Source organism: Hyla sarda, chromosome 6 (assembly GCF_029499605.1).
Source record: "Hyla sarda isolate aHylSar1 chromosome 6, aHylSar1.hap1, whole genome shotgun sequence".
NCBI classification, from domain to species: domain Eukaryota; kingdom Metazoa; phylum Chordata; class Amphibia; order Anura; family Hylidae; genus Hyla; species Hyla sarda.
This window is the reverse complement of record NC_079194.1, coordinates 11,352,001-11,378,820: the sequence shown is the minus strand read 5'-3', so window position 1 is coordinate 11,378,820 and position 26,820 is coordinate 11,352,001. Positions and strand designations below refer to the sequence as shown.

The following is a 26,820-nucleotide window of genomic DNA, read 5'->3' as shown; positions in this document are numbered from 1 at the left end:
TTAACGTCGTACAGCAGATAATATGGAGTCAAATGCCTCAAAAAATGTTAAAAATAAAAAGTGGGTAAAGTGTTTTTTCGATGACCTAAAAAGTTGATTCTCTTCGTGTCACTTAATCATTTATGACTTTTATGGGAATAGACAGGTTATTAACCCTTATTTTTATCGCGTTATATTTGCTCTTTTATTTCCTTGTATTTTATTATTTTATTTTTTTTTCTGGCTCCAGACGTGACCTACACGTGAATCCGTCCTCTGGGGAGGGGCGAGATTTATCATTTTGGATGGAATTGCTCATTACTGTTATTAAATGACGAAACATAAGGTCTATTCTGTGTGGAGGCGTATGGGAAGAATTATGTTATTATGTGGCCAAAGAATTAAGTCCCATCCCGGACCCATAAAATACTGTAGAAATCTCTATGTAATAGTCTCTTCCAAAGGTTCTCCGAGGTCAGGTGATGTTTGATGGCCGTAAATCTGCTGCGTAAAGGTCGATTTAATAATTCAAGATAAAAACTCATCGTAAGTAAAAAGTTATTTAAAGGGGCACTCCGACATCAGATAAAAACGTAAAGATGCTGCAGAAGCATATAGCGTTGGTCACCTGTCTGCCCCAGTTCTGAAACCACCAACAATTATACATCATATTATAAATTTTACTGCAGATTTTTGCACAGTGAAGTTGCAGCACTGCTGTATTCTTTCCCTGTTTGCTTCTCTGCCATTGGCATTGTCTAGCATGCTATAACCACACCGCACTCCCTAAATGTCCCAATCAAGATATATATGTATATGTGAGGATGATGGTGATGTAGGGGCTGATCAGATGTGATGACTCCACTCAGGGGGCGGGGCTAGAGCTCAGAGACAAGATCGAGCCACACCTCCTGACACCGCAGCAGAGGATGATGGTGATGATTCCACTCAGGGAGCGTGGCTTGATCTTGGAGACATGTTCCAGCCACACCTCTCAGACAGCAGAGGATAATGCATCATCTTCATAGAGGGACGAGCCGGGGGGCTGCTGAGACAACACCACACTGACAATGAGAGAACTACATAACTTACTTTCAGAAGAGAGGGGGGAGCCACACCACACTCACAATGAGAGGACTACAAATCTTCCTGTCAGGAATTAGGGAGGAGCTGGGGAGCTGCAGAGACAACACCAAACTGACAATGAGTGAACTGCACAACTTCCTGTCAGGAGAAAGGGAGAAGCAGGGCAGCTGCTGAGATAACAGCACACAGAAAATGAGAGGACTAAATAACTTCCTGTCAAGAGTGAGTGAGGATCTGGGGAGCTGCTGAGACAACACCACACTGACAATGAGAGGACTACACAACTTCCTGTCAGTAGAGAGGGAGGAGATGGGGAAGTACTGATAAAATGCCACGCTGACAATGAGAGGACTACTCCCCCTTAATGAGGGAGGAGCTGGGGAGCTGCTGAGACAACACCACACTGACAATGATAGGACTACACAACTTCCTTTCAGCGGTGAATCGATCAAAAACACTAATTTAGTAAGTCCTATATCTTGGGGTGATAGTTTTATTTAAATACAATTTTTCACACCGGATTAAATTTTTTAAGGTAGTGTCGCACATAGCACATCCGCAGCGTTTTTTTTTTTACGCTGCAGGAATAACGCTGCAGAGTCTGCTATGAGCAGACACACAGAGCTCCCCCCACCGCAGGTGTGCAGTAAGGTTTGGTGGCAGGCCTAGCTTCAAAAGATGTCTGATCGCGGGGGTCCCGCTGCTGGGGATCCCCGCCATCTCCCTGCTGTACTCGGCGTTTGTTTAGAGCGTTGGGTGCCGCATCGGAGGCTTGTGACGTCATGACCACGCCCCTTCAATGCAAGTCTATGGGAGGGGGCGTGACGGCCTCCCATAGACTTGCATTGAGGGGGCTTGACCGCGACGTCACGAGCGTACCATGACGTCATGAGCCTCATCGCTAGTCATCCGGCACAGATCATGGTTCACTCCGCACCAGATGTCTGGGGTGCCGCAGCCGAGATTGCGGGGTTCCCGCATCGTATCCCCTATCCTTTTGAATGGGGGATAAGATGTCTAGGGGCGGAGTACCCCTTTAACCTGTGGAATCTGCATTTCTGTCTATGGAGACATTCCGCTGTGTGAACGCACCCTTACGGTTTACGATGAGACGTGCAACATTTTAAGAAAAAAACTAAACAAACAAAAACCCAGATTTATAAATGCTTCTTGTTACATTCTGTAAACTACAATAACAGCGGAGACGTTTTTATTATGTCTACGTTTCGGGTGATTTGTGCGACAATTCTGGGATGGAATCTTGAATTACGTTCCGCTCGGAGATGTGACCTTTCTACGCGATTAAGCGCTCCATGTTTTATCTGCGGTCTCTGGCCCCGTATCCCGGCTCACTGAGTAAGTTGTGTTCAGCACTTTTAGAACTTTATTTTTGCGCTCCCGCGGCTAATGATTATGTGCGCGGTCTGTACGCCGGTTATGTCCTTTTTCTTACGAAGAGGAAGTTAATGTTTAAGTGACCTTCTTTGCTTTTGACTTTTTCCTATAGATTTATTGCCTACTGTGAGTCAACCTTGGTATAGATCAGTTTACACCAACCAGTGTTGCCTTTAGCTGTTGCAAAACTACAACTCCCAGCATGTCCAGACAGTCGAAGGCTGTCTGGGCATGCTGGGAGTTGTAGTTTTGCAACAGACAGTTTAAACCCTTCCACTTGTCTATTGCTACCATTACAGATGTCATGGTCTTAACGCCGTAACGACGCAGGACGCGGTGATACCCAGCATTAACCCTTCAGACGCGGCGATCAAAGTTGATCACCACGTCTAAAGTGAAAGTTAAACCTTCTAAGCAGCTCAGTCGGGCTGATCGGGACCTCCACGGTGAAACCGCGGTGTCTCTATCAGCTAGGACGCACAAGGAGGGTCCCTTACCTGCCTCCTCCACTTCCGATCGGCGATTGATTGCTCCAAGCCTGAGATCCAGGCTTGAGCAATCAACCGCCGATAACACTGATCAATGCAGTGCTATTAGGGATCGACCGATATCGTTTTTTTAGGGCCGATACCGATAATCGGTGGAGGTTAGGGCCAATAGCCGATAACTTATACCGGAATATCGGTATAAGTTATCGGCTATTTATCCACCCGCGACACCGCTGCAGATCATTGATTTAAAGCGGGCGCTTTAAATCAATGCACTGCAGTGGCTTTTGCTGTGCCATAGGGCGCCGCCACCATCCGCTTCTCTCCCCCTACCTGTCAGGGTGGTCCGAGCCATCCATCCTTCCTGTAGTGTCCGGCGGCATTCCGGGTGGAGGGTGAACCGGTCCGGGCTGTCCTTCTTCTCCGGGGGTCCTCTTCTCCACTCTGGGCAGGCTCCGGCCTAGTACGCTGCATAGACGCCGCTGCGCAGTGACGCCCGTGTGCAGCGACGCACCTGGCGTAGCGGCGTCTATGCAGCGTACTAGGCCGGAGCCTGCCCGGAGTGGAGAAGAGGACCCCCGGAGAAAGACAGCCCGGACCGGTTCACCCTCCACCCGGAATGCCATTGGACACTACAGGAAGGAAGGATGGATGGCCCGGACCACCCCCATTACGGGTAAGTTTAATCTTTTTTATTGACTCGGAGGGTGGGGGAGGGGCCCGACCGGAATAGCGATATGGGCAAAAATCCATACCGGTATACCGCCCAGCACTACGGTGGGGGGTGCGATGCGGTGCGGTGGGTCGGGGGGGGGGCGGTTGCGGTGCGGCAGGTCGGGGGGGGGGGCGTCGCGGTGCGGTGGGGGCGGTGCGGGGGGCGGGGCATTATCGGCTTAGCGGCAAGGTAATTGCCGATACCGATAAAGCCCAAAATCGTGATTATCGGCCGATAATATCGGCCATACCCATAATCGGTCGATCCCTAAGTGCTATGGCATAGCATTGATCAGTGCCTGTAATTAATGTAATGCATGTTATAGTCCCCTATGGGGGGCTATAACATTACAAAAAAAAAGTGTAAAAAAATTAATAATTGTGATTTAACCCCTTCCCTAATAAAAGTTAGAATCACCCCCCTTTCCCCATTAAAAAACAAAACGATGTAAATAAAAATAAACATATGTGGTATCGCCGCGTGCGTAAATGTCCGAACTATAAAAATATATTGTTAATTATACCGCACGGTCAATGGCATACACGTAAAAAAAATCCAAAGTCCAAAACAGTGTATTTTTGGTCACTTTTTATACCATAAAAAAATGAATAAAAAGTGATCAAAAAGTCAGATAAAAAAAAAAAATTTTACCGATTAAAAACCAGATCACGGCGCAAAAAATTAGCCCTCATACCACCATAACCAAAAAGTTATAGGGGTCAGAAGATGACATTTTTAAACGTATTAATTTTCGTGCATGTAGTTATGATTTTTTTTTCCAGAAGTAAAACAAAATCAACCCTATAGAAGTAGGGGATCATTTTAATCATATGGACCTACTGAACAAAGATTAAGTGTTATTTTTACCGAAAAATGCACTGCGTAGAAATGGAAACCTCCAAAAGTGACAAAATTGTGTTTTCTTTTTTTTCAATTTTGTCGCACAATGATTTTTTTTTTTTTTTGTTGCACCGTAGATTTTTTGGGTAAAATGACTGATGTCATTACAAAGTAGAATTGGTGACGCAAAGAAAAAAAAAAAGGCCATCATATGGGTCTGTAGATGCAAAATTGAAAGGGTTGTGATTTTTAAAAGGTAAGGGGGGAAAAAAAAAACGAAATTACAAAAACAGAAAAACCCTGAGTCCTTAAGGGGTTAAAGCATTGCTATCACTGTCAGACTTGACATTTTTGCTGCATGGACTTACATAGCAAAAAGGTCGGATTTGATTGACAGCTGGGGAGTGAAGCACACACTGCCATGAACTTCCCTGGCTCAGGAGTGAAACTTTTGACCAATCTATATGTCAAACGCGTTTTTTATTTTTATCTTTTTATTAAATTAAATATTTCGGGGCTCAACAGATCACTTGTATTTATAAGCAAAATGAGCCCCAAATGTAAACTTTTTTTTTTTATTGCTTTCTGTAGCCTTTTAATTCACTTTTTATGGAGCACGGTTTTTCTATGGAGCCAATTTTTTTTTTTTATTAATGAGTTTTATGTAATTCGAGTGTTTGCACTTTTTTCAAGTATTTTATGTGTTTGCGCGCAAGATAGAAAGCGTAATTTTTTTTTTTTAAATGGCCGTCTGAGTCGACCAAATGTTCATTCTATTTGTCCTGATTGCCAAGTATTGCACATGAGCGTTTGGCTTGGCCTGGCATGAGTAAGATTTCAATGGGGAGGGGAGAAAAAAAGCAGCTGCCAGATACCGCTGCCGTCCCCGCACCGGATACCTCCTGCGTTGGCTTATATCTTGGCAAGACAAAAAGTATCGGACGTTAAAATTCAGCTGTTCCCTAACTTCATCTGTTGGGACGGCCCGAAACACGTAGGTTCGTGTTACGGAATCTCTTGCTGATTCCGGATGCGGCCAGCGCCAATCGAATCAGTTGGCACTTGGACCACATGGATATTGCCGTCCCCGTAGACGGCAATATCTGTATAACGGATTCCACCTGAAGCATGAACAAGTTCTTTTTTTTGGGTGGCGGAATTTGATCGGAACTTTGTTGTGTGAATCTAGTCTAAAAGGGGTACTCAGACATCTTATCCCCTATCCCAAAGGATAGGACATATGATGTCTGATTGCGGGGCTCCCTCCGCTGGGAGTCCCGCCACATCCGGTGCAAAGAGCGAACCGGCGAGGCGGAGGCTCATGACGCCACTACCATGCCCCCTCAATGCAAGTCTATGGGAGGGGGCGTGACGGCCGTCACGCCCCCTCCCATAGACTTGCATTGAAGCGGCGTGGCACTGAACCCTTTGAGGGGGCGGCACTGAACCCGCTGCTCTAAACAACTATGTGTGCAGCATGGAGATCGCGGGGGTCCCCAACTGCGGAACCCCCGTGATCAGACATCTTATCCCTTATCCTTTTGGATAGGGGATAAGATGTCTAGGGGTGGAGTACCCCTTTAAGGTTTTTTTAATGTTGGGGATCTGAGTGTTCAGACCTCCACCGATTAGGAGAACGAGTCGAGCGAAGGCTGTGCGCTCCTCACCTTGCGCTGTGTCACAAGGTCAAGACAGGCTCCATATACTTAAGACCGTACCTCAATCATGTGACCCAGAGCCAGGAGAGAATGTGCTGAATGTTGTCTTCTCCTGCCTCGTTCTCCTCTCAGACCTACACCGATCAAAACTCTCTCCATGTTTTTAGGACGTGTCAAAAGTTTTTCCAAGTGACAGTGCCCATTAATATTCATTAGGGTGAAAACCATGTGATATAGATGTATTGTGAGGCATAATATGGCCGTTTTACGTCTTCTACACCTAAGGATGAGATCTATCGCAGTGTGCATGGTCTACCTTCACATTTAGGAGGGATCGGTCTACCTTCACATTTAGGAGGGATCGGTCTACCTTCACATTTAGGAGGGATCGGTCTACCTTCACATTTAGGAGGGATCGGTCTACCTTCACATTTAGGAGGGATCGGTCTACCTTCACATTTAGGAGGGATCGGTCTACCATCACATTTAGGAGGGATCGGTCTACCTTCACATTTAGGAGGGATCTGTCTACCTTCACATTTAGGAGGGATCGGCCTCGGCTCAGGCTCTTGCTGATTCACTTTCCTATTTCTGGATCCCGACAGTTTTCCTCGTGATGGTTTCTGGAGAATGTCGCATTGTGACCTCTTAACCTGTTGACCTCCATTATAAGTCACCGTTGCCCGTGTTCCTAGCCCGGGTCATTGTCACCGGATGAATCGGCGGTCTTTTGTATTTTAGTGTGATGTGGTCATTACTTTACTAGTCTGCTATAATTTTTTTATCTGGTTAAAGGGGTCTTCAGGGAGCAGAATTCTTTACTTCCACCTCTGATTCCCCCGCAGATCCAGTTTTGATGGCTATCGGTCCCCTCTGCTCCCTTTGACATGTAAAGCCTGCCAGACGCTGGCAGAAGCGGGTCACCAAAGAGGGAAGTTCTTGTGGGACAGTAGGTCATATAGGTCAGGAGCTGTTAAAATAGCAGCTGTGGGGGATTGGAGAACGTAGCCCTATCCAGTATAAAAAATTTGTGCCAGTGGAATTACCCTTTAGGGTAGGATCACACACAAAATCTGGTGCACAGCGGGAAATATGCAGCGTAATCTTCTATAAGCAGACACACGGGGTGACCTGCCACAGCCCTGTGTGCGCAGTGAGGTCTGGAGGTGGGCCCACAGTTACTGCACACACAGGGCTGCTGCCTAGTATCCCTGTGTGTCTGCTCATAGGAGAATATGCAGCAGATTTTCTGATAAATGTGAACCAATGACTTTAGACCACTGTTTTGGAAATGGTCAGTGTGAGACCTGATTTATAAAAAAAATAATTAAAAAAATAAAAAACCTTGATATTTTTTTTAGGGTACATGTAATGGGTATAGGAATAGAGCATAGTACATTCCCAAAGCAGACTATGGAAGATGTAGATGAATCGGTGTAACATGGATCCATAATACAACCATGTATATGAACATATGGGTCATGAAGGCACAGCACCATATTGTTCATACGACTGCATTACAGTTGGCCATACATGTTAGATTCTATTTGACGAACTCGGGATGTATGGGGGCCATCTGTCTGTTCTGCAATAGTAGATGTTTGAGGAAAGAAGGATTAGGCAGCTGGATTTTAGTATGTCTGATACTTTTGTTTGATTTGGCGCTGCTAGAGGGGTCTGAAGGAGGGGGGGACAGATGGGCCTGGAAGAGGGGGACAGTGGGGTCCAGAGAATTATAAAGGGGTCTGGAGGAGAAAGGAACAGAGGGGCCTGGAGGAGGGGGACAGAGGTGTCTGGAAGAGGACAGAGGAGGAGAGAGGTGACTGAAGAAGGGGAAAGAGGAATCTGGAGGAGGAGGAAGAGACAGAGGACTTTGGAGGAGAAAGGGACAAAGAGGGTTTTGAAGGGAGGAGGACAAAGAGGGGTCTGGAGGGAGGGTGAACAGAGAGGGGTCTGGAGGGAGGGTGGACAGAGAGGGGTCTGGAGGGAGGGGGGCAGGGAGGGGTCTGGAGGGAGGGGGGCAGGGAGGGGTCTGGAGGGGGGGCAGAGATCTTTAGGGAGGCCAGAAGGGTCAGTAAAGAATGAAGGAGTTTGGCAGCGGCTTACCCCTCCTCCTTAAAACATAAGACGGTTGGCTAAAGAAAAAAAAAAAGCATTTGGCCAACGTCTGTGGCAGGCTTAGTCTGGAGTCACATGATCACCATCAGATAATGATTGTTATATTACCAGTAGTATCCGTCACATTACAAGTGCTCAGTTCTTTTCCCATATACAATAAGTGTGATCCAGGATCATTTCCATCGTGTTGGAGCCGCGGGCTGAATCTTTCGCTGCTGTACAAGAAATAAGCGTCTTTATCCAAAACCCGGGGAGAACCTGCTGCCAGGAATCAGATACCAGAACCAGCAGCGTCTCATGATAAAGCAAAACTGGGAGCATTAATAAACCGATAGTGCGGACATTTCCGAAAAATAATGGGCCATCTCAAGGAAATGCAAGGACATAATCCAGAAGATAAGAGACGTGGAGGGAAAAGAATGTCGCACGCTGCTGCTTACAAGGCTCAGATATAGCAAAGACACAATGCGATAGAATCCCATATAATTCTTTAACTAGACCAGTGGTATCCAAACTGTGGCCCTCCAGATATTGCAAAACTACAACTACCAGCAGTTGGCTTTCCGGGCATGCTGGGAGTTGTAGTTTTGCAGCAGCTGGAGGCACCCTGGTTGGAAAACACTGACAAAGACCATACTCTATAATCCACACCGCACTGCAAAAGTCAGGGATATTTAATTAAATAATTACTAACTATCAAAAACTCTGACTGCAGACTAGCTTTGTGCTGAGTACAGGCAGGGAATTGTAGTTTTTCAACATCTGGAGAGTCACAGATTGAAGACCACTGAACTAGACAGGCTAAAAAAAAATGCGCCAGTACCTCCGACTGTTTTTTATATATTCTATATATATTCGGCCTACTTTGCACCAAAATTTGGGTGTTTTTTTTTCTTTTGACACACAAACCAAGCCCTTTTCCAGTAAGCCACTCCCCTTTCTCAGTGAGCCACACCCCTTTCTGCGTTTGCAAAAGTGTCTGATACTTTTATATAAAGATTTGCGCCATATTTTTCATTTGTGCAGTTTTTCTGGCTGAGTTTTCTGCGTAAAATTTGAGACCTAATTGAATGGATATTTTAAAGAATGCGCAACAACAAATTTTCCGCATCCTATGTTACTTAGGAAGTGGAGTATACCTGCTCATTTTTTGTGGCACTGGCGCCCTGTGCTCTTCACTGATAAAAGCAGTTTCACACTGAGCACATGTGACAGATGTGACAGAGTTTGGAGACGCCGTGGAGAACGTTCTGCTGCCTGCAACATCCTCCAGCATGAGCGGTTTGGCGGTGGGTCAGTAATGGTGTGGGGTGGCATTTCGTTGGGGGGGGGGGGGGGGGGGGGGCGCACAGCCCTCCATGTGCTTGCCAGAGGTAGCCTGACTGCCATTATGTACCGAGATGAGATCCTCAGACCTCTTGTGAGACCATATGCTGGTGCGGTTGGTCCTGGGTTCCTCCTAATACAAGACAATGTTAGACCTCATGTGGCTGGAGTGTGTCAGCAGTTCCTACAAGAGGAAGGCATTGATGCTATGGACTGGCCGCCCGTTCCCCTGAATCCGATTGAGCACATCTGGGACGTCTCGCTCCATCCACCACAGACTGTCCAGGAGTTGGCGGATGCTTTAGTCCACGTCTGGGAGGACATCCCTCAGGAGACCATCCTCCACCTCATCAGGAGCATGCCCAGGCGTTGTAGGGAGGTCATACGGGCACGTGGAGGCCACACACACTACTGAGCCTCATTGGGACTTGTATTAAGGACATTACATAAAGTTGGATCAGCCTGTAGTGGGGTTTTCCACTGTGATTTTGAGTGTGACTCCATATCCAGACCTCCATGGGTTGATACATTTCATTTCCATTGATAATTTTTGGGTGATTTTGTTGTCAGCGCATTCAACTATGTAAAGACGAAAGGATTTCATACGATTAGTTCATTCAGATCTAGGATGTGTTATCTTAGTGTTCACTTTATTTTTTGAGCAGTGTATATATGTGTGTGTGTGTGTATATACATATATATATATATATATATATATATATATATACAGTGATCCCTCAACTTTCAATAGTTTCAACATACAATGGTCTTTCTGGACCATTGTAACTTGAAACCAGACTCAACATACAATGCTATGGAATCTGCAAAACATGTCAATGGCTGGAAGAACCGACCAATCAGAATGGGCATTCACTGGTAAAACCCCTGTAGTCCTAAAGTGTATGCACTGACTGGTGTCTGGTAGAGCCCCCTACAGTACACGGAGGGATTACTTGTTCTGTACTCTTTACCTGTATTACTGAAGTACATGCACTGACTGGTGTCTGGTAGCGCCCCCTACAGTACAGGGAGGTATTACATGTTCAGTAATACAGGTAAAGAGTACAGAACATGTAATACCTCCCTGTACTGTAGGGGGCGCTACCAGACACCAGTCAGTGCATACACTTCAGTAATACAGGTAGAGTACAGAAGTGTATGCACTGACTGGTGTCTGGTAGCGCCCCCTACAGTACAGGGAGGTATTACATGTTCTGTACTCTTTACCTGTATTACTGAAGTGTATGCACTGACTGGTGTCTGGTAGCGCCCCCTACAGTACAGGGAGGTATTACATGTTCTGTACTCTTTACCTGTATTACTGAAGTGTATGCACTGACTGGTGTCTGGTAGCGCCCCCTACAGTACAGGGAGGTATTACATGTTCTGTACTCTTTACCTGTATTACTGAAGTGTATGCACTGACTGGTGTCTGGTAGCGCCCCCTACAGTACAGGGAGGTATTACATGTTCTGTACTCTTTACCTGTACCAGGGTTAGCTGCTTCTTTGGACACCAAGTAAGGTCGACTCCATTTAACTTTTTTAGGACATTGAGTACTGTACAGGACCCTAAAGAAGCTCCTGTCCTCTACATAGACCAGTGTTTCCCAACGAGGGTGCCTCCAGCTGTTGCAAAACTACAACTCCCAGCATGCCCGGACAGCCAAAGGCTGTCCGGGCATGCTGGGAGTTGTAGTTTTGCAACAGCTGGAGGCACCCTGGTTGGGAAACACTGAAATAGACAGTGATTTACAGCTCCCAGCAGATCTTTCTTACTTTTATATGTAAGGATTTGCTTTATCTGTATTGTTTATCTACTTTTTTTTTCTTTAATCCTCACTTTTTTCCTATTTTTGGATGACATTTTGGTGCCTTTAGAACCAATTACCAGGTTTCAATAGAGTTCTGGTCTCAACATACAATGGTTTCAACATACGATGGTCGTCCTGGAACCAATTAATATTGTAACTTGAGGGACTACTGTGTGTGTATGTGTGTGTGTATATATATATATATATATATATATATATATATATATATATATATATGCATTTCACATTACAGTAGCATGTATGAGTGTGCGCCATTCCTTCTGTTCGCAGTTATATTGTGTCCAATAGTTTATTATCTACAGAGGCTTCAAGGTCAGACCATTTGTATAGTGTATTATTGCTTCTTGCAGGTTTCCTCTTATCTTGTCCTTCCGCCTTGCTTTCTCTCCGTTCTTCTCTAACAATAAAACAATAAATAACAGCGCCGTTGTCTTCGAGGCGAATCTGACTCTCACTATGTAGATGCAGGATCCGTCCTCTAAAGCGCTGTTCACACACAGACTTGTGGACTTTGCATGATACCCACCGCATGATTTTCCTGCGAAATATTGTTCAGTGTTTTCCCAATTGCAGAGATTAAACACAAAGGGAAAAGATTTACTAAAATAAGCCTGAGCCGCCGCAATAAATCTGGTGCATTTTCAGACTGTCTAGTCTAATTTTACACTAAGTACTAGACAGGATTAGGAAATGTCACCCAATGTTTTGACTGGATATCGTTTATAGTAATTGTAGCTAAGAGATGTTGTGTCCAACATTATATGTTTGCAGCATGTATAATATGTATTTAAATAAATATAATAAAAAAAAGTGTGTATATGTGTGTGTGTGTAAATATATATAATATACAATAAAAATGTTTATATATTTTTTTTGTTTTCTTTTTACATTATGGGGGCAGACATATTGTTTGTCCTGCAAAGAGCGACCATGTGGACGTTACAAACCTTTTTCAGGCTTATGATTTATTGGATTCTATGAGAGAGTTTAGTGAGCATGCTCTATGACCTGTGCAGAGTTCACTGCACAAGGAGGTAAAAAAAAAGGTGAGCTGTAGCTATCACCTATTGACTTCTGTGGGAGAGTATTCTGGGCATGCTCTGTTTCCTTTGTGGGGGTGCGGTTGAGATATGATCATTGCCTATTGAATTCTATGAAAGGGTGTTGTTGGCATGCTGTATGTCCTGTGCAGGGAAGGGTAGGAGGGAAGCTTTTATCATCACCTATTATCTTCTATTGGAGAGTGTTTTGGGGCGTGCTATGTTGCCTGTGCAGAGGTCCTTGTGCATGAAGGGGGTGGAGTTGAGATGTAATTATCTCCTATTAATTTTTGGGAAAAGTCTTGTGGGCATGCTGTATGCCCTGTGTAGGGAGGTGGAGGAGGAGTTTTCTGGGCATGCTCTACAACTTTTGCAGAAGTCATTGTGCAGGATAGTGGGTGTAAATCTGCTTATAGATGGCCTGTCCAAGCCATGGTAACTGCATGTGGTTTATGCATTGTACTTTACATATGTGTCTAAGAAATGAAGGTAATAAAGGTGCAATCCGTGTACGGGGCGGCCTCAAAGCCTGAAACCCATTAGAATGTACCAGAATGATAGAACAATAAATGTAGGCGTCATTACACAAGTTACAAAAGGTTATATATATATATATATATATATATATATATATATATATATATATATATATATTTATAAAGCTTAGGCCCGATACTAATTCTGGTGTCGGTATCAGGACCTATACTGGACATTGGCACCAGTACTTGTACTCGTGCAAATGTCTCTGATACCTAATCCGATACCTGCCGTGGGACCATTGCCGGTAGTTATCACGGCGGTACCTTTGCACACTACCGAACTATTCAGCGTGCATCATACCCGGGACCCGTGGCTAATGTCAGACATCATGATTGTGGTGATGTCCGGCATTAATCCTTAAGACGCTGCCATCAAAGTTGATTGTGCCGTCTTAAAGTCCTGAAATTAACTGCCGGTTAGCTCAGGGGTGCTGATAGGTATCACCGCAGTGAAATCACGGTGTCCCGATCAACTGAGAGGGCGGCCCGGGGTCCTGTGCTCTGTGCCGTCTGATCGTCACTCCTATACTGTAGATAGCCATGGCAGGCTGTAGTACAGGAGCGCCGATTAACACTGATCAATGTTACACTATGGCATAGTACTGATCAGTGCGTAATAGTCCCCTATGAAGACTAAAAAAAATAGTGAAAAGGAAATGTGTAAAAATAAATTAAAATAAATAAATTAACCTCTTCCCTAATAAAAGTTTGAATCCCCCCCCCCCCTTTTCAAAAAGTTAAAGGGGTACTACCGTGCTGATAACTTATCCTCTATCTAAAGGATAGGGGATAAGTTGCCTGATAGTGCGGGGTCCCGCCGCTGGGGACCTCCGCGATCTCGCACGCAACACCCCGCTCTCATCAGGCCCCGGAGCGAAGATCGCTCTGGGTCTGATAACTGCCGACCACGGGGCCGGAGTATCGTGACATCACGGCTCTGCCCCCATGTGACGTCACGCTCCGCCCCCTCAATGTAAGTCTATAGCAGGGGGCGAGACAGCTGTCTCGCCCCCTGCCATAGACTTGCATTGAGGGGGCGGAGCGTGAATCACACGGGGGCAGAGCTGTGTCGTCACGATCACCGCCCCCTCATCAGACCCGGAGCGGATGTTTGCTCCGGGGCCTGATGAGAGCGGGGTGCTGCGTGCGAGATCGTGGGGGTCCCCTTTAGATAGAGGATAACTTGTCAGCACGGTAGTACCCCTTTAAAGAATTTTTTTTTTTTTACATATATAAAAAAATGCTCTTCCTCTAATAAAAATTAAATTTTAAACAATTTCAATTAAAAACAAAAAAAAACTGTCACATGACATTGAAAGAAAATATCTTAATTGGTATTGGCGAGTACTTAAAAGAAAGTATTGGTGTTTGTACTCTGCCTTAAAAAAAAAAAAAAAATGGTAAAGGGACATCCCTAGTTAAAGGGGTATTCCGGGCAAATACATCTTGTACCCTAATCAAAGGACAGGGAATAAGATGTCTGATCGCCGGGCCCTCCGCTGGGACCCCCTGCGATCTTCATGCAGCAACGGGCTGCGTCTCCAGTCTTGGAAACCTCTTTGTTTATGGGACTGGAGACACGACGTCACGCCACGCCCCCCTCCATTCATGTCTATGGGAGGGGGCGTGACTGTAGCCACGCCCCCTCCCATAGACATGAATGGAGGGGGAGGTGTAGTGTGACGTTACATCTCCCAAATAGAATGCAGGTGCTGCACAGAGATCGTACGCGGGGGGGGGGGGGGGGGGTCCCAGCGACGCCCCCCCCCCCGCGATCAGACACATATTGAATAAGGGTCTGTGGCTGCAGTACTCCTTTAATAATGGCCAACCATTTTCTAACCTTGTGATGTAGTTGTGTATTATGTTTCTTTTATCCGTCGGTTTACGCGCGTGTTGCGGTTCGCACATTACTGGACATTTAGTCCTATTTACGTTGCTGGGAAGTAGCAGATGTTTAGTTTCCCTTTATAAATGTTATGTCTTTTATTTAGGCGTCCAAAGTCCAGAGAATACAAAGTACATGTGAGATCACGGCCGTGTATTATCTTATTTCTGTGTCCTGATTATAAAAAAAAACAAACGAGAAGGGAAAAGAACTGACAGTAATAAGAATACGTCAAAACAAGCAAAATATTAGGAATGACGCGCAAAATAAGCAAGGCTGCCCTGGATCGGGTCACAGATCAATGTTACCTCCATACAATAGCTCCAGTATGACGCGGGAATATGGCGCGTGCCAGGAAGCTGCGCCCGCTTTTACTGGCAGTTACTGGTTACTATAGTCATGTGACACCTGATGGTAAGAATGCACATTGGCGATCACTCTGATGGCCGTCATTTAACTAATGCTGCATCATTTTAGCAGTTTTTAACAGTCTTAAAAAAAATAAAAAATAAAAATAAATTCTTCTATATGTTGATCACTAGGTCATGCAGATGTTTTACATGTCTTTATGTGTCTAGCTTCTATCTGTTCTGCTGCTCACTCATTATGACATCCACTGCTCAGGAAGGGGCATGTCCGAGGCAAGCACTTAGCCCGCCCTCACTCACCATGCCTTCACTTCCTCCCTGAGTCTGGTGTGCTGGTTCTCTTCATGCAATCACTGCAGGCTGCTCTGTAACCCCCTCCTCTCTGTTCTCATGCTGCTGTCTGATAGGACAGGAGTGAGCACAGAGGAGTGCTAGTCCCGCCCCCTCACTTCCTGGACTTTGTCCCTGCCTGGGCTTCACCTGGGACAGAGATGATGCTGCAGCCGGACAGGATTATGTTCTGCATGGTATGGGGACCCCTAGTGGGCTTTTAGGAGATAACATTATTTTATTAAGTATACAAGAAATCGGTTTAAGGTGTTTAAAGTGTTTCCTAACTAGTGTGCCTCCAGCTGTTGCAAAACTACAACTCCCAGCATGTCCGGACACCCAACAGCTATCAGGGCATGCTGGGAGTTGTAGTTTTGTAACAGATGGTGGAACACTGGTTTAATTTAACGGCAGCTGTGACAGTGGTGTGAACAAAGGCGTAATTTACAGTATGTGCAACAAAAAAAGCCATGGGAACATCCAGTAGATTAGAGGAACTCCAAGCATCCAGACAATAGCTTAATCTATAATGATCATAGTTGATGTATTAACTCCTTCATTACTGTATTACTATATTAACAGTAGAATCTCCCAGTGATGTTTAATTCCACCTCTTGATCTCTCCAATGCCACTTCATTTTCCCCCTTTGAACTCTTCTGGGCCATTTCATTCCCCCTTTATATCCTGTGTCCTGTTCCAAATCATCACCCCCTGTGCAACATCATTTCCCCTTGACTCCCTCCCCTTTGCCATTTCATTGCCCCTTTATTACCCTCTGTGCAAATTAATAACCCTTTCTTTACCACCCCCTGTGCCATTTAATTTCCACTTTTTTCCCCCGTACCAAATCACTTTTACCCTTCCCTCCTTCCCTTGTTGTTCTTCTTACCTGGCCATCAGGTGCAGGGGCTCTCAGTGGGTTTCACGTCCTCTGCGCTGCACTTACTGAGCGCAGCAGCAGCAGCTACAGGCAGTAACTAGTGACATCACTCGTCAGTGCCTCACAGCCTCTCAGAGGATGTCAGGAGAGCGTCAAACCCGCTGAGAGACCCTGCACCTGAGCCTGCTGGCCAGGTAAGAAGAACAGGGGGAGGAGGGAAGGAAAAAGCAGTGTGGTACAGGGGATAAAAGGGGGGGTGTGCGCATGTCACGTGACCATCTATACTGCTCAAAAAAATAAAGGGAACACTAAGATAACACATCCTAGATCTGAATGAATGAACTAATCGTATGAAATACTTTCGTCTTTACATAGTTGAATGCGCTGACAACAAAATCACACAAAAATTATCAATGGAAATCATCAACCCCTGGAGGTCTGGATATGGAGTCACACTCAAAATCACTACAGCCTGATCCAACTTTATGTAATGTCCTTAAAACAAGTCCCAATGAGGCTCAGTAGTGTGTGTGGCCTCCACGTGCCCGTATGACCTCCCTACAACGCCTGGGCATGCTCCTGATGAGGTGGAGGATGGTCTCCTGAGGGATGTCCTCCCAGACCTGGACTAAAGCATCCGCCAACTCCTGGACAGTCTGTGGTGGATGGAGCGAGACGTCCCAGATGTGCTTAATCGGATTCAGGGGAACGGGCGGCCAGTCCATAGCATCAATGCCTTCCTCTTGTAGGAACTGCTGACACACTCCAGCCACATGAGGTCTAGCATTGTCTTGTATTAGGAGGAACCCAGGGCCAACCGCACCAGCATATGGTCTCACAAGGGGTCTGAGGATCTCATCTCGGTACCTAATGGCAGTCAGGCTACATCTGGCAAGAACATGGAGGGCTGTGCGGCCCCCCCCAAAGAAATGCCACCCACACCATTACTGACCCACCACCAAACCGATCATGCTGGAGGATGTTGCAGGCAGCAGAACGTTCTCCACGGCGTCTCCATGTCTGTCACATGTGCTCAGTGTGAACCTGTTTTCATCTGTGAAGAGCACAGGGCACCAGTGGGAATTTGCCAATCTTGGTTGTCTCTGGCAAATGCCAAACGTCTTGCACGGTGTTGGGCTATAAGCACAACCCCCACCTGTGGACGTTGGGCCCTCATACCGCCCTCATGGAGTCTGTTTCTGACCGTTTGAGTGGACACATGCACATTTGTGGCCTGCTGGAGGTCATTTTGCAGGGCTCTGGCAGTGCTCCTCCTGCTCCTCCTTGCACAAAGGCGGAGGTAGCGGTCCTGCTGCTGGGTTGTTGCCCTCCTACGGCCTCTCCATGTCTCCTGGTGTACTTGCCTGTCTCCTGGTTGCGCCTAAATGCTCTGGACACTACGCTGACAGACACAGCAAACCTTCTTGCCACAGCTCGCATTGGTGTGCCATCCTAGATGAGCTGCACTACTTGAGCCACTTGTGTGGGTTGTAGACTCCGTCTCATGCTACCACTAGAGTGAAAGCACCGTCATCATTCAAAAGTGACCAAAACATCAGCCAGGAAGCATAGGAACTGAGAAGTGGTCTGTGGTCACCACCAGCAGAACCACTCCTTTATTGGTAGTGTCCTGCTAATTGCCTATAATTTCCACCTGTTGTCTGTTCCATTTGCACAACAGCATGTGAAATTGATTGTCAATCAGTGTTCTTCCTGAGTGGACAGTGTGATTTCACACAAGTGTCATTGACTTGGAGTTACATTGTGTTGTATAAGTGTTCCCTTTGAGCAGTGTATATTGTGTGTCTAACACCGTTCTCTTAAAGGGGTATTCCAGGCAAAGATTTTTTTTATATATCAACTGGCTCCGGAAAGTTAAACAGATTTGTAAATTACTTCTATTAAAAAATCTTAATCCTTCCAATAGTTATTAGCTTCTGAAGTTTTCTGTCTAACTGCTCAATGATGAGGTCACGTCCAGGACGTGAGTCGTCAGAAAGCAGTTAGACAGAAAACAGCAACTCAACTTCAGAAGCTAATAACTATTGGAAGGATTAAGATTTTTTTATAGAAGTAATCTACAAATCTGTTTAACTTTCCGCAGCCAGTTGATGATATATAAAAAAAAGTTTTGGCCAGGAATACCCCTTTAAAACACAGAATTTTTCATTACACTGGCACATGAGCCTGTCCCCTTTTTGGGTGTGTCCGCATCCGATATTGGGAATGTCCTCTATTCGGAGGGTGCAAATACATTAAATCTTATGGGGCACTGCCAGTGAATTAAAAACTGTCCCCTTTTGGGGGGTGTCTACTAATGGAGATTTTACTGTATATCCTTAAAGGGGTACTCTGGCGCTAAGACATCTTATCCCCTAACCAAAGGATAGGGGATAAGATGCCTGATCGCGGGGGTCCCGCCGCTGGGGACCCCCTGATCTTCCATGCCGCACCCCATTAGAATCAGCCCCCTCCATAGACTTACACTGAGGAGGCGGAGCGTGATGTCACACGGGGGCGGAGACATGACGTCACTATGCTCTGTCCCCGTGATCGCCAATAATCAGACCCGGAGCGAGCGCACTCCAGGGCTGATTGTAACTGGGTGCGGCGTTGAAGATCACGGGGGTCCCCAGCGGCAGGACCCCCCCGCGATCAAGCATCTTATCCCTTATCCTTTGAATAGGGGATAAGATGTCAGCGCTGGAGTACCCCTTTAAGCCATAGAAATAGTTCCCTAACGTGCTCTTGGTCCTTGGTCTTCGTTTTGTTATCCCATGTTCTGCTCATCTCGTATTTCGCAGAGAATTTTGGGGGCTTAGTGACCACACACACATTAGTTATTTCTAGCACACATGGGATTAATCACTTTTTATTTATAAGACTAGTGCAGTCATTTTTTTTTTGTTTTAAGTACTTTTATTTCCATGTGTTGTTTGGAAAAATAGTCCTGCAAAGCTTAAGCGTGAGAAAATATGCAAAGCTGTTGTTTCAGGTGACTTTATTTATATTGGGCATATATGACCTTTTCCACCAGTTTTCCCCTCTGCAGGCCCCATATCTGTTCTTCAGTCGTCCCTGAGCTAGTGGGTGTGGACTGTCTGCTATGATGTCTCCATACCTGCTCACACAGAAGAGAGGATCCTGCTCCCTTATATCATTAGAGTTACAGTATGGGCCCGCTGTATGCCTGAATGTTTTCCACTATGTGTTTCCACAACTCCCATAGACTTTAGTATCGAGGTGGACATGCAGAATCCTGGACCACATCCATAAATTTGTAATTTTCCAAGATGTAACTGTGGTGTACCGGTACATGACCTTGTCCTGTCCCTGTGTTAAGTCCCCTCAGCTAGAGTTCCTCCATCTCCACAGGGCTCTCCTGCAGGGCTTGCCCCTTGGTCGCCTCATATAATTGTGTTTATATGTATATTATTTACCCTTTGTATAGGTAAAATAAATGTATAGGACCTTCCCAGGTCATGTGATTTACCCAGAGTTCACTGGGTTCAGGACCTACAGGTTTGCTGACCAATGAGCTTAGTCCAGCCTCCTTAATATATAAGGGGGTTGTAGTCACTAAATTCTCTCTCTTAGTTCCGGACTATTAAGGAAGCAGAATCAGCATATCTTCAATCTCATCTCAATTAGGCCAAATCCTAAAGGACCAGCAGCCCCTAAAACCGTGAGTTAAAAAGATCAACCTACCAATCCTCTGTGACTACTATTCTACTCAAATCTTATAATTATCCCAGCAAAGCCTGTGAGGAACCTGCATCCCAGTTACCTCAAGAAAAAATGTTTAATTGTAAAGACTGTTGCATAAAAGTTCAAGTAAAAGTTTCCAGTTATCTCATAAATCCTGCCGTGGACATTCCGTTTATAATCCTGCTATGGACAGCCGTCAAGCCCCCTCCCTTAGCTATGGGCTATGACATCATGAGCTCCCGTCTCCAGCGTTCAAAAAACTTTGTTCCATACGCTGAGCAGCGGAGTACTTCTTTAAGGTCAAAATGGGCTGTGTCTTTGAGGGGTTAAGACCACTGCTGTGGATGAAGAACACAAAGACCTGAAACTCTGGAAATACACTTAAACTATAAAATGTTTCTTTTGTTATTGCTACTGAAAATATGTGAGTAACTTGACAATTGGGTGTAACCATTTCCCTTGTCAATAGGGCGTGTCCCTGCACAGGCAACAATTCCGTGCTAAATAGGAGATTTATCACGGTCTTATAGTAAGATTTTCTTTGTTGCCCGTAGCAAAAAAAATCTTATTGTAATATATATTTTGATAAATGTACAGGAGCCGACAGATATTTATATAGTGAAGGTTTCGGTCACGAGGATGACAGATCCTCATATAGTGAAGACCTCGGTCAGGAGGATGACAGATCCTCATATAGTGAAGGTTTCGGTCAGGAGGATGACAGATCCTCATATAGTGAAGACCTCGGTCAGGAGGATGACAGATCCTCATATAGTGAAGACCTCGGTCAGGAGGATGACAGATCCTCATATAGTGAAGACCTCGGTCAGGAGGATGACAGATCATCATATAGTGAAGGCCTCGGTCAGGAGGATGACAGATCCTCATATAGTGAAGGTTTCGGTCAGGAGGATGACAGATCCTCATATAGTGAAGACCTCGGTCAGGAGGATGACAGATCATCATATAGTGAAGACCTCGGTCAGGAGGATGACAGATCCTCATATAGTGAAGGTTTCGGTCAGGAGGATGACAGATCCTCATATAGTGAAGGTTTCGGTCAGGAGGATGACAGATCCTCATATAGTGAAGGCCTCGGTCAGGAGGATGACAGATCATCATATAGTGAAGACCTCGGTCAGGAGGATGACAGATCCTCATATAGTGAAGGTTTCGGTCAGGAGGATGACAGATCCTCATATAGTGAAGGCCTCGGTCAGGAGGATGACAGATCATCATATAGTGAAGGCCTCGGTCAGGAGGATGACAGATCATCATATAGTGAAGGCCTCGGTCAGGAGGATGACAGATCCTCATATAGTGAAGACCTCGGTCAGGAGGATGACAGATCATCATATAGTGAAGACCTCGGTCAGGAGGATGACAGATCATCATATAGTGAAGGCCTCGGTCAGGAGGATGACAGATCCTCATATAGTGAAGGCCTCGGTCAGGAGGATGACAGATCCTCATATAGTAAAGGCCTCGGTCAGGAGGATGACAGATCATCATATAGTGAAGGCCTCGGTCAGGAGGATGACAGATCCTCATATAGTAAAGGCCTCGGTCAGGAGGATGACAGATCCTCATATAGTGAAGGCCTCGGTCAGGAGGATGACAGATCATCATATAGTAAAGGCCTCGGTCAGGAGGATGACAGATCATCATATAGTGAAGGCCTCGGTCAGGAGGATGACAGATCACCATATAGTGAAGGCCTCGGTCAGGAGGAGGACAGATCACCATATAGTGAAGGCCTCGGTCAGGAGGATGACAGATCATCATATAGTGAAGGCCTCGGTCAGGAGGATGACAGATCCTCATATAGTGAAGGCCTCGGTCAGGAGGATGACAGATCATCATATAGTGAAGGCCTCGGTCAGGAGGATGACAGATCACCATATAGTGAAGGCCTCGGTCAGGAGGAGGACAGATCACCATATAGTGAAGGCCTCGGTCAGGAGGATGACAGATCACCATATAGTGAAGGCCTCGGTCAGGAGGATGACAGATCCTCATATAGTGAAGGCCTCGGTCAGGAGGATGACAGATCATCATTTAGTGAAGGCCTCGGTCAGGAGGATGACAGATCATCATATAGTGAAGACCTCGGTCAGAAGACGACAGATCCTCATATAGTGAAGACCTCGGTCAGGAGACGACAGATCCTCATATAGTGAAGGCCTCGGTCAGGAGGATGACAGATCCTCATAGAGTGAAGTTCTCGGTCAGGAGGATGACAGATCATCATATAGTGAAGACCTCGGTCAGGAGCTGACAGTTATTTATATAGTGAAGGTTTCGGTCAGGAGGATGACAGATTCTCATAAAGTGAAGGTTTCGGTCAGGAGGATGACAGATCCTCATATAGTGAAGGTTTCGGTCAGGAGGATGACAGATCCTCATATAGTGAAGGTTTCGGTCAGGAGGATGACAGATCCTCATATAGTGAAGGTTTCGGTCAGGAGGATGACAGATCCTCATATAGTGAAGGTTTCGGTCAGGAGGATGACAGATCCTCATATAGTGAAGGCCTCGGTCAGGAGGATGACAGATCCTCATATAGTGAAGGCCTCGGTCAGGAGACGACAGATCCTCATATAGTGAAGGCCTCGGTCAGGAGGATGACAGATCCTCATATAGTGAAGGCCTCGGTCAGGAGGATGACAGATCCTCATATAGTGAAGGCCTCGGTCAGGAGGATGACAGATCCTCATATAGTGAAGGCCTCGGTCAGGAGGATGACAGATCCTCATATAGTGAAGGCCTCGGTCAGGAGGATGACAGATCCTCATATAGTGAAGACCTCGGTCAGGAGGATGACAGATCCTCATATAGTGAAGACCTCGGTCAGGAGGATGACAGATCATCATATAGTGAAGACCTCGGTCAGGAGGATGACAGATCATCATATAGTGAAGGCCTCGGTCAATCCAAACCTGACATAAATTAGCTCATCCCTTTATCGCTTCTTGGCCTTTTGGCTAAGATCATGTGTAGTATCTGTTATTATCAGTTTAATATCAGATACGTCCCCTATCTGGGGACCATATATTAAAGGGGTAATCCGATGCTCAGCATTTGGAACAAACTGCCCCGAACACTGGAGCCGGCACCAGGAGCCTGTGATGTCATAGCCCCACCCCCTCAATGCAAGTCTATGGGAGGGGGCGTCACGACTCATGCCCCCTCCCATAGACTTGCGTTGAGGGGGCGGGGTGTGACATTATGAGGGGACGGCGCTATGATGTCACGAGTTTCCGGCTTTTCCAAACGCTGACAGCGGAGAACCCCTTTAAATAGGGATCAACCGATATCGATTTTTTTAGGGCCGACACGATAATCTGTGACCTTTCAGGCCGATAGCCGATAATTTATACAGATATTCTGGTATAAGTTATTGGCTATTCACCCCCCCCCCCCCCTCCAGCCCCACAGATCAATGATTTAAAGCGGGGCGGTTTAAGTCAATGAACTGCAGCGGCTTTTGTGGGGCCAGAGACCGCCAGCGCACGCTTCTCTCCCCCTGCCTGTCCAGGGGTCCTCCCTAGTCCAACCGCCACCGCTGCCCCATTGCCCCATTGCCTCCCCCATCCCCGGTTTTATAATTGCCTGTTCCCGGACCCGGGGTCCGCGATACTTCTGGCTCCGGCATCGTCCTTAGCTGTCACTGTGCGCACTGACGGTGACGTCGCATTGAGGACGTCACACATCATTGCGCAGCGCACAAGACGTCGCAGGAGCCAGAAGTAGCACATGCCCCGGGAACATGTAATTATAAACTGGGGATCGGGGAGGCAATGGGACAGCGGCGGTGGTCTCTGGCCGGGGCAGGGGGCGTGGCATTATCGGCATATCGGCAATGTAATTGCCGATACCGATAATGTCCAAAATCGTGATTATCGGCCGATAATATCGGCCAAACCGATAATCGGTTGATCCCTACCTTTCATTGGATTTTAGGGAACGGTGGCCGATATTGAAGCTAGCTTCAGTCGCCCTATGCAGTGACCTGATATGGCAGTGCGCCAAAAAAAAAAAAAAACTATAATGCTGTTTCAGATATGTATCCGGAGCGTTTCCTAGTGAAGAACAAAAAACAATTGCGTCCCATCGCACTTTTACCGGTTGATCTCAATATGAGTTGTATCAATTGTCACAATTTTTCCACTTCCTTGGGACCTGATAGTCTAATGCGTTGCGATCCGGCTGCTCGATGTATTTCATAGAATAATTGTGTTCCATCATTGTTATTCCTCACATAAAACCTTCAGCTCTCCTCTCTGTAAACACGTCTCCCTGTGTGCGGCGCACCGCCGGCCTTTCACCTCCCGTCCCCACCTGAGGCTGTTTGTATTGTACTATGGGCGCTCTGCCGCTACGCAAAATCATTCTGCATTGTCTACAATGTTCTATGGAGCAACAAAAACGAAACATTTTAATTTCTGTATACGGGACACGGGGGCATTTACTTTGTGTTTCCACAATGAAAATAATTTGGGTTTGAAATGTTCATTGAATGGGAAATCATAATGAATATGTAGATTTATTTTTTTAGCGTTTCATGTGTAACTGTTTGGCGCCCACTTTGTGGTCTTATAGGATTAAAGGGGTACTCTGGTGGAATTATTATTTTTTCTTTCTTTTGTGTGTTTTTTTAAATCAACTGGTGCCAGAAAGTTAAATAGATTTGTAAATTACTTCTATTAAAAAAATCTTAATCCTTCCAGTACTTATCAGCTGCTGAAGTTGAGTTCTTCTTTTCTGTCTGACTACAGTGCTCTCTGCTAACACCTCTGTCCATGTCAGGAACTGTCCAGAGCAGGATGGGTTTGCTATGGGGATTTGCTCCTACTCTCGACAGTTTTTGACGTGGACAGAGGTGTCAGCAGAGAGCACTGTAGTCAGACCGAAAAGAAGAACTCAACTTCAGCAGCTGATAAGTACTGGAAGGATTAAGATTTTTTTAATTGAAAGTTATACAGATTTGTAAATTACTTCTGACAGACAGAAAGGAAATTTAAAAAGAAAAGAACTTCCTCTGTAGTATACACCAGCTGATAAGTACTGGAAGGATTACGATTTTTAAATAGAAATAATTGAAAAATCAGTTTAAATTTCTGTCGTCAGTTGATATAGAAAATGTTTTCCACCGGAGTACCCCTTTAAAGGGGTTATCCAGGGAAAAACTTTTTTTAAATATATATATCAACTGCCTCCAGAAAGTTAAACAGATTTGTAAATTACTTCTATTAAAAAATCTTAATCCTTTCAGTACTTATGAGCTGCTGAAGTTGAGTTGTTCTTTTCTGTCTAAGTGCTCTCTGATGACACGTGTCTCGGGAACCGCCCAGCAAATCCCCATAGCAAACCTCTTCTACTCTGTGCAGTTCCCGAGACGAGCAGAGGTGTCAGCAGAGAGCACTGTTATCAGACAGAAGAGAACAACTCAACTTCAGCAGCTGATAATTATTGATTGGATTAAGATTTTTTAATAGAAGTAATTTACAAATCTGTTTAACTTTCTGGAGCCGGTTGATATATAGAAAAAAGTTTTTTTTCCTGGATAACCCCTTTAAGTTATTTCATACTAGAAATGTTGGTGCGTTGTGGAATAAAACTTAGGGGGTCACGTATTAATTCCTGTGCGTCTGGTCAGTTGGTGCACTTTTTTGGTTTAAGGTGCGGTACATGTGCGTGTCACATGTATGATGCGATTTTTTTTTGCCAGCTCAGATGGTTCTTCACCATTTGTGCCTGTGGCCATGTTTTAAGCACAGATTTTCGTTTCATACTTTGTGCGATAATGGCCAAAGTTGAACTCTTTGGCGCAAAGCCTGGACCACACGCAGCTAGCCGCACCATGCTGACTTTAAACAGCCCGTACAGGTGCATGGAGGGGGCGTGTCAACCCGTCACCGCTTAGTGCAGTGTTCCCCAACCAGAGCGCCTCCAGCTGTTGCAAAACTACAACTCCCAGCATGCCCGGACAGCTAACAACTCCCAGCATGCCCGGACAGCCTTTGGCTGTCCGGGCATGCTGGGAGTTTTAGTTTTGCAACAGCTGGAGGCGTCCTGGTTGGGAAACACTGGCTTAGTGGTTGCTCTGTGCATAAGGAGAACTGGGGCACCGGGCACGTGATCGCTTTGGGTCCCAGCAGTTGGACCCCCAGCGATAAGACACTGGGCCCATATACTGAGGATAGTACCGGAGTTGCCCTTTAATTTATATTGTGTTGATGTCATGATAAAATGTTCAGGAAAAATCTCCTTCCTTAGGATAAAATATAAATAAAAAAAAAAAAAAATATATATATATATATATATATATATATATATATATGTATGTGTATATGTGCGTGTGTGTATATGTATGTATATGTGTGTATATATATATATATATATATATATATATATATATATATATATATACGGTATATATATATACATACATACTGAGGGGGAAATATTCAAAAACTGCTGTAATTTCTGTTCCAGCGATATTAATTACATTAATTATTAAAAAAATAATTCTCCACACATTTTCAAAGGTCTCTTGTGCTGCTTTGAAAATATGTAAGAGTTAATTTTTAGAGATGAGCGAATTTACAGTAAATTCGTTTCGTC

The 26,820-nt window shown here is 45.5% G+C and overlaps 1 protein-coding gene and 1 pseudogene across 1 annotated transcript in view; both read left to right on the top strand.

Annotated features, from left to right (window-relative positions):
- LRRC8D (leucine rich repeat containing 8 VRAC subunit D) overlaps positions 1-26,820 on the top strand; it is a 112,701-nt gene that overhangs the window by 18,626 nt on the left and 67,255 nt on the right. The window lies entirely within an intron of this gene.
- Positions 23,158-23,265, top strand: LOC130278010 (U2 spliceosomal RNA; annotated as a pseudogene).